Here is a 14611-nt window from a genome sequence, read left to right as displayed (position 1 = left end):
AATTCATTCACTACTTCCCATGGGCAGGCAGGTGTTCAGCCATCTCCAGGAAAGCAGGGCTCCATCACGCGTAGTGGTTACTTGGGAAGACAAACGCCATCACTCCAAATGTCCCCCCCCTTCCTTCTTCTTCCCCAGCTTTATATACTGAGCATGGCGTCATGTGGTGTGGAATAGCCCTTTGGTCAGTTTGGATCAACTATCCTGGCTGTGTCCCCTCCCAGCTTCTCCTGCACCTGGCAGAGCACGGGAAGCTGAAAAGTCCTTGACCAGTGCAGCATCAACTAAACCATCTCTGTATTATCAACAGTGTTTTCAGCACAAATCCAAAACATAGCCCCATACCAGCCACTATAAAGAAATTTAACTCTATCTCAGCTGAAACCAGGACAGTTCCTTACTTTAAAGTGCTTACTGTTGTCAGGAATAACTACAAAGTTCACATTTTCATGGTTGTGCTCTGTAAATTCCTTGATGTTTCACTTTGGTTAGTTCAGCACTGGGCAAAAGCATTAGCTCATAGAGGAGAAGCTCTTTCCAGTCAGCAGTATCTTCTTGGTTACAGGTATTTTACTTGTAGGATGTGCAGTTATATTGGAGGTAAACATAAAGCCATTTGTACGCTATTACAGTCATATACTGTGTGGCTAGAAAAACTGGCCTCAGTGTGAAAGCCATGGTGGTTGTGAATAATCAGGAAAGGTTATGGCTTATTGCACTAAAGTGATGCTGTGAACATCAGAAGAAGCCTTTTCAGGTGAAATGAAATTACATGAAATTTTGTTGCATTACCCCTTTTGAGGAAAATGTTAAGAATTACAGTAATTGAATCCTGTTGACAGGGCAGCAAATAAGTTAATGAATTAAATGCAATGTTACTAATTTTGATTGATACTGTATAATTATGATGCCAAAGGTATTTGAATTTGTATCAGGCTGTAAATCTGCATCAGACTTCTAGTTTACCCTGGATGAGAGGAAAAAACCAACACACAAAATGAGAAAACCCAGACACTCCCCCAACCTGAGCTGAATCTCCCTTCATTCAAAAATTGAAGTGTAATTCAACATCAAATCTCTTTTTCTATACTGCTATTTTACAAAAAGATAAAAAGGTTTCGCTAATTCAGCTTTCTTCCTTGTTAGTAGCATATCTCTGAGAAATTCCTGAAGGTCTTAGTGTCTGAAAAGCAAAAGGTAAATATTCTCTGAATTTTGATGGCAGCAGCAGCAGCAGAGAATCCCCTGACAGCCCTCTGTGCTGTTCTAGGGTTTTTTCTTTCCTAATAGCCTTAGTCTGACTGGAGATCTTAGAGCCTGACAGTAAAAGGCAGCCGTCCAAACTACCTTGAGCTGTTCTGTTCTCACTAAGAAGAAATAAAACTTCATTTTACTTAAAAGTGAAATTTATGGAAGAATACAAGAGATCAGATTATTCTGGCAGTGACTCTTGAAGCAAATGTTCTTTAGCTTGACAAGCTGAGCATGAAAGGATATGCTTTATTAGGATGCAAATTCTATGTATGTGATTCATTTCTTGTGTAATATTTTCATGCATTTTTGGTTTATTAGAATTATATGTGTATTAGTATGTAGAGAGGTTTTATTAATGTGTCAGAAATAACACTTCACTATTCACCAGGGTGAAAGTCAAGATGGCTATAATTTCAAAGTTTAGTAGGAGTCTATATACCTTCTTTTATAATAAATGGCTCCAATTTTCCTAGAATAAGGGATTTCAATTCTTACTACTTTGTATACACCTTTTTTTTTTTTTACTTGTTTCTATATCTCCTTACTTCTGTTCTTGCTTCTGTGTTTTTCACCATTTCATATTCATTGTTTCAGATTATCTTTTTTTTTTCTGGAGGTTTTACTGCTGCCGAGTCTTATACCTCCCTTTGATACTTCATCCTTTCCTGCCTTTCTGACCCAGAAGAATTTGTGCCTCAGTGAGCTTCAGGAGCAACTGTCTTGTGTTTTAAGAGTAATTTTAAGAGCTTAGTAGTGACTTCGAAGCATGCTGCTTTCGCTTGCTGTATAGGTTTGTGCAAGTCAGCTGGCTTGCTGCTTTTTAAAACCCTGTCTTACCTGTGTTTCTGATGTGTATGAGTAATAGCCATTAGTGTTTAGCAATCGTATAGTTGAAAAGACGTACAAAAATGGAGCTTACTTTGTAGTAATGTTGTTTATCAGTTTCTGGCATTCAGCACCTTCAGTGACAGCATATGTTTGGCTGGAGATGAAACGTAGAGCTCTGTGAAAGCTTTGGTTGGAGGTGGCCTTCCAGCAGCACTGCTCTGTAGGCTGTTCTCCGTTGTGGCAGTGTACTGTGGGTGCAGGAATTCAGTCATCTGCTAGGCACAGGGCTTTGAAAATACCAGCCCGAACACTCAAAGGGAATTAGGTGCTGAAGTCCTATCCCCTTGTGACTGGGGTTCGCAAAATAGGTTGCAGGCTGTTGTCCAATGCCATGGGAGCAGCAGCAGCATCTTTTCCCTGCAATGCATCATCTCATGTTTGTTGAAGTTCATTGGTGAAACTTGTCTTGGCTGTCTTCGTTCCTCTGGTAGTAATTACAGTAATGATTAGCTAACGCATGTACGTCAAAAGCCTTTTGTTTTTATTATGAAGGGAAAGACAGACCTATTAAAAATATTTTCATAGCTTTATGATGGCACGGGAACACTTTATGTAGACTTCTTTATTTAGAAATTATAATGTGTATAGGTGGTGCCTTCCTAAAGAAAACGGAGAAGGATATTTTGCACTGATGCTCATTGCTTCCTTCTTTTGAAAATCTGGGTTAGTTAATAAGACATCCTGAAAGGTCTGCTCACTTTTCTTGGGAGGTGAATGGACTGAAGGCTGTGTAGGCTAGGGAGGAAAGCGGTTTTTTTTAAGTGTCTATGAGAAAGAAACATCCAAACTTCTTGTAGCTATTTTTTTCAGCACTTTCGAATACTGTTACATTCTGCTGAGAATAAATGCTAATTATTCTTAGTGTTTCTAGAGAGCATTCTCTTTCCCCTTCTTTTTTTGAAAAGACTTTGGCTACAATTCCAATACTTCCTAATGTTATTAATTATATAAGTCTTCTAGAGCTTTGGACTGGTGTTCTGCAGGTGACTTGCCGCTCTGTGAGAATAGCTTTTGCAGGATGCGGCAGGCAAGTGGGGGAAGTGAAGCATTCCTTGGTAGGTGGCGGATTCTGAAATCAGGGGGATGAATCTGCAAGGATTCCTCATCTTGCTTCTAGTGCTGCATGTTGACATCTGGAACGTAGCAAACAATCCTTTGAATTATCTTCAAGTAACACATTTTAGTTCTTCCCAGGGTGATGTAAGAAAAAAGCCTTTTTCAGTAGAACCAAGTTCTTTCTTTCCTCCCCCCTTATGTACGCCTACACCAATGTTTTTTCAGCTCTGCAAGTGTGTTTTTTCTCACTCTCTCCACTGTGTAGGCGGCCTTCCCAATCACAATTGAGCTTCACAGGCAATCTTTTACCAAAAAAAAAAAAGTTGTCTTTACACAGCAGGTCTATAATTTAACACTAAAGAAAATGGAGAGTTACGGCTTAGAATTATGATGCATCTTAGTAATGCTAGAATAGGTGAAGGATTTTGCCCTAAAGAAAACAAGGAAAAATTTTCTTGATCAGAAGGCCACCGCCTGCGGAAATTATTTATTTACCTGCTGCCCAAATGACTTGCCAAAATGTCAGTAGCAATCACAGGCAGATAGGTTTTAAACCTTTTACTTGCTTCATTAGACTGAGTTGTTATTGAACTTTTCTATCCCAAAATTAGAATGTGATTCTACTTGAAAGAGACAGTTTGCTGGTAATATGAAAGTTAAAATGCAGTTCTTCCTGGAATGTTATGTTATTTTAAACATGAGTTTAGTTCTCTCTACCTCTTGGAAAATGCTTTGACCATTATTTTTTTTGTACTGCAGCTCTTTTGATGATACTTCTCGTTTTTCCCAGGTCTTAATTTCACATGCTGTTTTGTAAATAAGCCTAAACTGAACTTGCAATAAAAAAACCCAACTGTGAAAGCTATATTATTAATTGCTTAAAGGAAGACAGCAATAATTACTTTCTTGAGCGCTGTTGATAATGCTGTCTGGTACTTTTTAAAGAATTTTGGTTAATGCTAATGTTCTTGCCACCAAGTATACAAACTTTATTCAACTCTGTCTAGAAATAATTGTTGGGAGAGTAGCAATGGGTGACTTAAAATTATTTGCTTATCAACCTATTGAGTTTCGGAGATCATTGTAATGAAATATGTAGCGCTTGTACCATGGTTTTATGTGCAGCTTCTGCTGGCATTGCAGCTGAAAGCAGCCGTCCTTTGTCTGCTTATCGTGTCCTGTGCCTTTTCTGCCTCATGTCAGCACGAGTGCTAATGTACCCGTGCAGTGAACTAGATTGGGGAAACCAAGGTTGGAGAAATGATCTAGGTCTTCGCCTCCAGTGTCCTTATTTAGAGTTGGATTTTCATCTGTCTCTTTGATATGATTCACCGCACATCTCCTGTAACGCGTGAGCTTGGTGGGAGTAGAGGAGGACAAAAATTCATTGGCAGTATATGCTTTGCCTCCAGCTTATGCCTCTGCAGAGTTCTTGGGACTGCAGCATAAATCTCCATGGTTACATCTGTTTGCCCAGTCTAATTTTAGAGGGCTGCTATCATCTACAGATGCAAGCCTTTTGTAGCAATAGGCAGAGGTCAGATGTTAAGGCTAATGCTGAAACAATACTGATTTTATTAGAGGACCTGGTAAATAGGAAGAACCAGCTCTGAAGCGTTTTTTTCTTGCTACTCTTGGTGGCTCCTTTTGGACTGCATTTGGTGACTTGGATAAACTCATTCCTGCTCTCCCTTGTGTTTGACATGTGTGATAGGCTTTATGTTGAGTAGTGAGGAAAAAAGTGGGCCACAGCACTGCTAAATGTCCCCTTTCTTTCAGGTGTAACCAAATGTTTGTTTAATCTCCAAATGCCTGGCAGAATGTGTTCTGGAAGAAGAAACCTTGGTTCAGAGAAAGGGTGATAAAAGAAAGGTTGGGATTGTTATAGTGAGAAAATTCTCATGCAGACTCTGAGATGAGTAAGTTTAGCTACAAAAACTTAATAGGTTCACGGTTTTATAAGTCTGCATTGTTGCTTCTGGCTTCTTACAAGCACAATTTCCACGATACCATTTACTCATGAAAAAGATTTCGCCTGTTCATCTCCCATTCAAAGTTTGTTCATAGCCATGGTCTTTCTGCTTCTAGGTTTCACCATGCTATGATTCATCTGAAGCTGGTCATGACAGCCACCGGGAGTTTTTGCTAAAGCTGCATGTGCCTGCCTTCTCAGGAATTTGGATAGGTAAGAGTGCATGCTCCACTTTCTGTACTGTCTGACAGTCACTCTCTGGAGTAGTGCTGGTTGCCACAAAATCAGCGTTGGCTTTGTGACTGCTGATAGCACGTAGTGTTTCGTACAATACAGAAGGGGTGGTCTCCAGCAGGATGGTTTACCTGGGTAGGCTGGCTGCTGCCGAGTGCTAGGCTGTATCCCAGTCTGTCGCTGAATGCATCCTCTATATGTGAGAGCTTTTTTCAGGAGAGACATGCAAGGGGACTAGATGGCTACTCCCTCCCCCTCCCCCCCAGGTATTTGTAGAAGTGTTCCTAAAAGCAGGTTGGACTCTGTCCAGGCTGTGACAGACTGCCTGGTTTTGTCACATTTTCTCAAACACAGTAGTTCTTCTGGGCGTTTTTTTTAATCTACTTGTGAAACTAAACTCGTTGTAAGGAAGAAAGGGATGATTATTCTGAATGTGCCTGATTCTTGAAGAGGACTGGCTTTTAGTACATGATCTATCCTTTCACAGAGAAATATAATATACTTTTAGGGAGTTTGTGAAAAGGTAAAGAGGATGCTGCAAGTGTGAGATGCTGCAGTTCTGCCCATGCAGCCTTGCCCTCTGCCTTGTATCAAATGCAAGTCCTTTGTGGGTGTGCAATGATCTGGTTCAAGAAGGTTGGAAAATTGCAGTGTGGGGTTTTGGGGGATGGGGGGAGGAGGGATGGGGAGCAGTGGTGTTGGTTTTGCAAAGGTGGGCAGGGGTGGATTAGTTTTCAGATGGATTGGCTTCCTGAATAAACTCAGCATGTTGCACAAGCGGTAGTGCTGCCTGAAGGGAGGTGACCAGAATACTTGCTAGGGACAGCAGGGAGAACAGCATTTGAGATCTGAACTTAGATCACTTTAAGCTGATTTGCAACCAGATGGTAAAAACACAGCCCCCTCCACTGAACAGAGTTTAATGATCCGTTTATTAACGAACGTTGAAAGCTCTAGATGTAGGATATGCAAAGGAAGTCCAGTCTGGAAGTGACAAGCAGTGTAATAAACATTGCTACTAAAGAATAAACCCTCCCTTGTCACATCAGTTCATCGGTCTGTGGGATGCCTAAAGAAACAAATAGGTTTCTTATTTGAGAAAATCTGCCCTCTAGTTGTTGTTGCAGTTGTTTTGGACAATGTTGTTGTATCAAAAGTGTCAATTTAAATCTGTTCTTCCAAAATACTGTCAGCAAAGCTGCATTGTGTCGGCAGAGGACTGCTTAGCCTCTGAGGTTTGATTTATTGTAGCAACAAAACCTTTCCTTCAGAGGATGTATATATTGGAAACAAACATGTTTGTTTGCAGATCTAGAGGAGCCCTTGGAAAAGGCTGTTTTAATTATTTTATATTTCCCCTTGAATCATCTTACCTTTTCACTTGGCACCATCTTTAGTGTTGATTTTTACATGCAGTCATTATTGCGGTTTCTGATATATAGCTCTCAAAGTTACAGGCAGAGGAGAAAATGTTGTCTCCATCTCTTTCCCACCACACCATACAAAAGTATGTTTTGTTTTGTTTTTGAAGTTTGTGGTCCCGAGAGACACGTTTTGATCCTAAACACTCTGTAGTCTTGAGTGTTGAAGGGCTGTCTTGAGTGATGAAGTAAAAGCAGTCTCTTAGCTATTAATTTAACTTACTAGGGGAAAGTAAGTGAACAGTTTTTCCCCCTGCTATGTTTGGATTCCACAGTTTGGTTTTTTTGTCATATACTTTCCATAAAGAATGCCCAAGTAATTAAACTAATTTTGCCAGTGATGGTGTCACCATGTTATACAACTGAAATACTTACTGAAGGTGGTAAGTTCCTTTTTATTATACACATGCAATTTTTGTTCACTAATGGAAATTGTTTCCCAGTGGATTTTTTTAAATTGTTAAATATCAGCTCGTAACAAATCTATTTATACAAAGTTGTATTTAACACTTAATTTGTTTCACTAGTAACAGTTCTGGTTGTTTATGAGCTCATAAGCTCATGGTCCTATAGACCCAGTCTTGTTTACTGAAATTCATGAACAAGTTTTACAGTTGGGAGTTAAACTTTTTAGTAAAGCATATCCATGTCAGCAGGTAGCTCTTTTAGAAATAGTAATGTGCTCTAATAAAGCTGATTTTTGCTTAACATTTCAAATAGGGAATCTAATTGGATTTGTAAAGATATTTAGGTGCAAGACATTCAGCAGCACAAACTTAGTTTTGATAGATTTCCCACATTCTTCTGTTAATATTAACAGAATAAAACTTGTAAAATTCTGCATACAACTTAACCTGAGACTGCTTATTTCTTCTTGACCTGCACTTTTAAAATAAAGAGGAAGACTAGGAGGATGGAAGAGGAAGGGATGGTCACTGTGCCTAAGTGGCTGATGTTGACCTTAAGTTATATTTTGTAGGATAGCGTTTAAAGCTGCTGGTTTTATCTGTACTATTCTTTGTGTTTACAGGTTGAAGCCCTGTGGCTTCATTTATCACTGGTAATAAGGCCTGGTTGTGTGGGGTGGGGTTGGGATGGGAAAGGTTTTGCCTCAGTGATCCTTGCTCTTTCACAGGGATGTGTTTTAGAGTACATAGTGCTGTGTTCCCTGTAATGGGAGACAGCAGCTGTATGGGTACGTTTCTCTGAATGGCCAGGAGGACATGTACAGGGTTGTGTTCCTTTCTTACATTCTGCAGGTTTTCATTTTTTTTCAGAAATTTCCCCCAGGTTTAGTTGGTGGTTGTACAAAAAATTTCTGTTCCTAGGATTGTGTAGGTCTGTACTTCAAGCTGTTTCCATGAGGAGTCTGAATAAAGTTAGGAGAAACCCCTGCAATTAGTGCTTACAGTCTTGGCCTCCTTATAAAGAAAGGAAGGGTGTTGCTTGAGGAGTGCATGTATGTATTTTGTATGTATGCGTGTACCTGTGCACACATGCACCTGAGAGAGAAAGGGAATAGGGGTATTAGATACTCTCCTTGATGCACGTCTGTTCCCAAGTTAGCGATTGCCTTCCGTAATGTTTTTGTACTGTGGTATTGCAATGATAGCTACAGTTATTATCTTTAAAGGGAAAAGAAATAGAAAGTGCTTAGTTATTTTTACCTTCTTTTATGTTTAAAATCAGTGCGGTGAATTACCAGAAGTTAGCATGTGGTAGTTGGGAGATTATTTAACGTACTCTAGAACTGGAGAATTGCAATGGGACCATTCAACAAAACTGGATAATGTTCTTAATAGCTAAATATGTCCATTAGAATAGGAAATGCATGTTCATGAGAAAAGTTTCACTTTCACTTCATTGTGTATGAGACTGCAAGAATCGCATATTCAGAAACTAAGTGTATATGAGTGAATGAAAAGAGAAAAGCCTGGATGCCATTAATTTTTGGCTACCCATAAGATGGTGAGGTTTTTATGCTTTGATTGCTTGTTTATTAGTCTGGAGTGACTGAAGACTTAGTGGTATGGATTGTAATGATCCATGCTCTTTTCTGCTATGGGCACCTGTTCACTAGGCAGGCCAAGAATGAAGGTGCATATGCTATGTCTGCAAACTTCCTGATTTCAAAATGGTTAGGCACACCCAAATTAACTTTAATCTAGCTAGCCTGGATTAAAAAAGATTGCAAGGATTTAACAACATGGATTTTAGCATAGTCTGTTTGAGGCTGTCAAGGAGTCTGGGTGCTTAATCACTGCAATCCTATGCCCTGGAAATTGAGTGGGTTTTGTAAAACTCATATTATTGGGTTCTGTAGCTTGCATAAATGTGGAGAGCTGTTGGTAGATTAAATATATATATTATTCTGTGTATGAATTTTTCCTAGTTTTACCTTTAAAATGTGGAATGTAGTATAACTTAGAACTAGTAACTATGTATTTAGTACTATGTATGATTACAAATGTACACTGATGAACAAACAAGATGTTTTCTGTAGTTGATCCTGCTATATTAACATTTTGTGGGACTGGCTGGTGAAGCATGAGCAACCTGATGTTTTGAGTTTCTGCATGGCTCAGCTTGCATATTACTAAAGTACAACGTTCTGTCCTTCTTAAACTTCATAGCAACAGATTTCTGCAGTTAAAATATTTTTTTGTTTTTGCAGGTTAGTAATAAGAATCAACAATTAAATCTGAGACACTGAACAGAAGTGGAATCTGTGAAGCAGGGAAAAAAAGTAAGTTCATGAACTGAATTTGAAAACCAAACAAACAAACCAACCCCCAAAACAAAACAACAAAAGGGCCCCCTCAATCCCCCCAACCCAAAACCACAACAACAAAAGCCCCCAAAACAAAAACCAACACAAAAACCCAACAGAAGGGATCATAGAGTAGCATAATTGGAATCGGGAACTGTGAACTTAATTCCTGTGCTGCCATTAACTTGTAGTGTTATTTCTCTGCTTTGTTTTTTTACTATAGAGGGAAAACGCTTGGTTCTTTTGTAAAGTGTTTTGAGAACATACGCAACTGCTACTGGTTCAACTGCACTGACTTTTAGATTTCCTAAATTCATGCTTCAGAACACCAAGGTGAAATAGAGCATTTATTTGGAAAGCATACAGTTTCAATGAAAACTTTTCTCAGAATTTGGAAATAAGCAATTCTTAAATGATTCCATCTATCTGAAAACAAAAGAAACCTCATTTCTAGCCTGAACTTGTTTAGGTGTAGTTTCCAGTCACTGGTAGTTCTTTTATATCTCTGCTTGATGAGAGATCAAATTCCTTCCTTCTCTTGCTCTCTGTGTTTTTCCTATAGGCATTTTAATTTTTTTCCTCCAATTTTTCAGCATCCTTCTTGAACTGTAAAATCAAGAACTAATTGCAGTTTCTCTGTGCCAAAGTAATGTAACTGCTTTGCTCTCTTATTTGATATTCTTGCTTGTTTAAACATTAGTGGATTCATAAGATTAGCCACAACTATGTGTTGTGAATTTTCTGTTGCATACACAGATTCAAGGAAGCTAACTAGTAAATTGGAGTAATGCATAAAGCTGTCACCTGTGAAGATCAGAGCTCACACTTTCCACTTGAGATCAGAGAAGATCAGCTTGCTTTTCAGTCTAATTGTATTCACTGCTTATGCATAATGCAAGACCACAACTTAACTCTGCTCCATTTGATGAAAGATAAAGATCAGTGTCTACTAGACAGTGTGATACTAGCTTTACAGATCTCATCAGCATGAGGCATTAGTCATGTCTTTTTATGTATATAACATAGCATACATGTATATACACATCATAATGTGAATGATGCTGTACAGCTTTTGCATTAGTAGTAATGCAATTAATAGATAGTGCTTCCTGTTAATCTTAATTTGTATAGACTTTTTAGCATGTTGGTCTTTTAGTTTTATGCCTTGTATATGTTGCTAGATGAATTTATGTACTCAGTCACTAGTTCATCCCATTGTTTCCATATTTGAAGGCTTGGTATGGTTCTTCGGTACCTTGAAGCTATGCTATTGATTACATTGACCTTTAATACCACTAATATTTCATTTTACTGAGTCTCTTTCAACATATATAAATAATGTATTTTTTTTAAACAAAAGAAGCTTATAATTTGCAGAAGTTGCAAACAATTTTCTAACTCTTCAGGGTAGCTGAAAACTCAGCTTTGGCTTTATGTATAGTATTTTTACAGGAGTAAGCTGAATGTTTTAACATGTGCTTGAGCTGCAACCTCTCCCATGCCTGTACATTTCGAATAGGAATAGAAAGGGGGAGGAGCAACATTTCTCATTAAATCTCATTACATTTTTGCACCTATGTGTATTAGAAAATATACAAGAGGAGAATTCTAAATTGTGAAACCCAGGGTGGCAAAGTCTGTTAACGTTGAGAAATTGGTTGGATAGAATTAAATTGGGATGTGGTGTGGTGGATTTTTTTTTAATTTTATTGCTGTTGAGTGTTTTGTGTGTGTGCAGACCTTCCCAGATCGTATGAGGATGGCCCTCTCCTTCATCTACATCAGTGTTCTGTCATTTGTGAGGCTGAGTGGCTGTGTCAACTTCTCCAGGCTGCACTTAGAGCGGTGCTGGCCTGGCCAGCCTTTAGTGCCTTTAGTTAGTTCCTCTGCTCTGTATGCACAGAAAATAAAGGCAGGAAAGCTGCTGCGTCATCCGTTTGTTGGGGTCAACCTCTTTACTTGGTCCCACACACTTGCAATTATTTGGAAGCTTCTAGTTGTGTAGCTCTGACACAAGAAATCCTGGAGAAGACAACATCTTTTTCTTTTTTTCTTTTTTACTTCTTTTTTTAACCAGCCTTGTCAGTATTGGAATAGCATGGCTCCTGAAGACCTTGATTTCTTTGTGTGACAGTACCTTAGGGGAACAGCCGCTGCTGTTCTTGCTTCCTCATGCTACTGTGCTCTTGCTAATGTATTTGTAAAGCCCATAGCACAGAGGTGTGGTAAGTGTGTGTATGTATGTCTAGTAGTATAGATATGATCTTTCAGGATATGAGGAAGCACTGCATAATCACTGTTTAAACTCCAAGGTAAGTTTAGTATTATTTTTTCTTTGTGCTATTTCTTCTTGTATTTTCTTACTCTGTTCTTTTTCCTTTATTTTCTTTACTGCTTTTAGGCATTTATTTTCCTCAGCATAACTTCCCCGTTTTATTCCTCTAGGAGGAACCCTTCTAGTGCCCATGCTAGAACGCTTTGCAGAGGCTGGCTGAGGAGAAAGGTTGAAGTTGAGAATCAGTGCACCCTTCCTTCCTTGAGAAGGGGTAACTGCTGCTTTAGCCTCTCTGGGAACAAGTGGCTGTTGGGAGGAGGTTGTTTGGAAAGAGGATGAGCTGCGAAATGACTGGGGCCCGAGTGCCTTCCCAGCTGGGATTAATTTAGAATCAGAAGTTTATAGCATTCTGTAAACATTTACATGCTTGGCTGTGAGGGAGGGAAGGGGGAGAGGGAGGGAAGGGGGACAGACGTGTGTTCCTTGCAAATCTTTGCTCCTTGCATATGTCCTTGACTATAAAAGGGAAGCAGGGCTCAATTTAGTAAGACTGGAAATTTCAGAGAAAACAGCAGGTAAAGGCAGTGGCTATTTAATATTTTTGCTGTGGAATTAAGTTGCAGGCCAGGCACTCCCTCTTGGATTATGCTGCAAAGCAGTTGTCGTTTCTTCATTAGTTAAAGCTAATCTGGGTTTTTTAGCTTTGCTTTTATTAAAATGGCTTGGATGTAGAAAGGAATGTTGAGGCTCACAACCGTCTTTATAGATACTTAAAAGATATTCAAAAGAGCACTTTAAATATTTGGACAAGTTGGATGCATTTTCTCATACCCTAAAATATTAACTGTTGTCTTTCATCCAGAAATCCAATGTTACAGTTAGCTTACAGTATTTGGTCAAATCAAAGTTCCCTCTAGCCTAGTGGTGCGGCCTCTGACAGAGCATAGCAACAGATGCAAATGGAGGAATATAAGACAGGTTTGTAGCTTTAGGCTTAATGTCTGGTGACTTCTGGCTCAGGACTTTCTGAATCAGGATGTTCAGTACCTTTTGCTCTCTGTTGGCTTCCTCTTGCGCTTTCTAATTCTACTACAGCTTTTTTTTGACTTGGGAAGAGCAGAATTGCATTTGGTACGGAATGCAGAAATTTTATACACTGGTATGACAAAGGACTAGTGTTCTTTTCAGAAAAACTCCTAATGCTGTCTATGGAGTAGTTGTGTTTTGGTTGGGTTTTTGGGTTTTTTTTGTCCCATGGTGAGCACTGGAGTATAAATTAATGGATAGTGATAGCTTCATAGTCTTCAGTGTAATGAATTCTGCAAGGAATTGAGAAGTTCCAGGTAGTATTGGTAACGGGTCTGCTTATCATATTTGACTATCTGCTTGGTTATGTCACGTAATAGTGGGTGCTTCAGATCTGTGAATTATTGGAGCATGTAAAACTTTCTGGGGTTTGGGCCCCTATATTCATGGGTAGGGCTTAAACTTTCCTATGCTTACCACAGATGAATACCACCTCTACTGATATGCCCAAAGGCATGCCTGCTGCATTTTTACTACCTATTTTTACTGTTACTCCATGTTCACCAAATAGTATCAAATCAACGTAAAGAAAGCTTTTCAGACCATCAGAGCTTTACTATGCGTGTGGGAAATTGCAAGAGTGTATTAATATACACTTTGAAATTCTGCTACGGAAGGTGTTGTCAAACATCACCATTAGACAAAATATCAAGGTCCTACAAAAGCTACTTAATCTTTTATAGCCAAGGAACTACAGTTACGGGTTTCACTGTTTCCTGTCAGACACCATTTTTTCGCCATAATTCCATTATGGCAAAAATATGAGAATTTTTCTTCCTTGTCCTTTGGTAAGCCATGGAGTACTGACACCTTTCTCTTCCCTTTTTCAAATAGAACCAACCCTTGAGGCTGGGGTTTGGGTTTGGTGCTCCAGCTATGAGCCTTATAGAGACTGCTGCCTGTTCTGTCATCTCAACTGCAAATACAATTTACCTATAAAATAATTTAATTCTGTGTTAATACCTATGCAGTGATTATGCTCCAGTTCTAAACTGATCAGTGAGATATTGAAATAGTGCCTCTTGCTTGGCCCTCGGATTGTCGGTGCAGCTCAGGATCATCCTAATCATGGCCAGTATGAATTTAAAAATATCTCTCTTTCTTGCTTTTTATTTCAGCTGATCTGCCTAGGCATAAAACATAGTTTTCATCTCTTTCTTATTTAATATGTATTCGCTTGCTTTTTTACAGTTTAGCTTTGTGGCTTACAGTATTAGTTTATTTTTAGCATGGGTGCACCAAACCTGCAATTTCAGATTTCATGTTTGAAAAACAGTGTTTGTACAGTAAGTACTTCTGACAAGGAATTGCAGAACTGTATTGAAATGTTTTTAGTAGTAAGTATTATAAAAAATCAGAAACAGCTATGTCCGAATGTTTTTGCACTTTGTGGTAGAGTAGCATACATGAGTACATTTCTTTTCAGTTTTATAGTACCAAAATGGAAAGTATATTAAAGCATAGAGGGCATAAAGATGTTACCTTGTATCTTGTGTTCCTAAAATATTATACTTCGTATTACACAAAAGGTGGTGTTTGGAGAAGTCTTGTTCCTGGTTTGAGCAGCTGATAAGATCATTTACATCTCCAATTCCGCCCCCCCCCCCCCCTTTTTTTTTTCCTTCTGTTTTTCTTTGCTGCTCAGATGTAGGGGA

General features: G+C 38.9%; 1 protein-coding gene across 13 annotated transcripts in view; it reads left to right on the top strand.

The window, feature by feature from the left end:
- The window catches only part of SIPA1L1 (signal induced proliferation associated 1 like 1), a 224970-nt gene that overhangs the window by 70958 nt on the left and 139401 nt on the right, over window positions 1–14611 (top strand). For all 13 annotated transcript variants that reach the window (XM_072864230.1, XM_072864227.1, XM_072864228.1 and 10 more), the window contains 2 exons: window positions 5287–5383; window positions 9500–9571. The gene's annotated coding sequence lies outside the window, so the exon portion shown is untranslated. The remainder of the gene's footprint in view (window positions 1–5286; window positions 5384–9499; window positions 9572–14611) is intronic.

The sequence above is a fragment of the Ciconia boyciana genome, chromosome 6 (assembly GCF_034638445.1).
Source record: "Ciconia boyciana chromosome 6, ASM3463844v1, whole genome shotgun sequence".
NCBI lineage: Eukaryota > Metazoa > Chordata > Aves > Ciconiiformes > Ciconiidae > Ciconia > Ciconia boyciana.
This window is presented reverse-complemented; position numbering and strand designations above follow the sequence as displayed.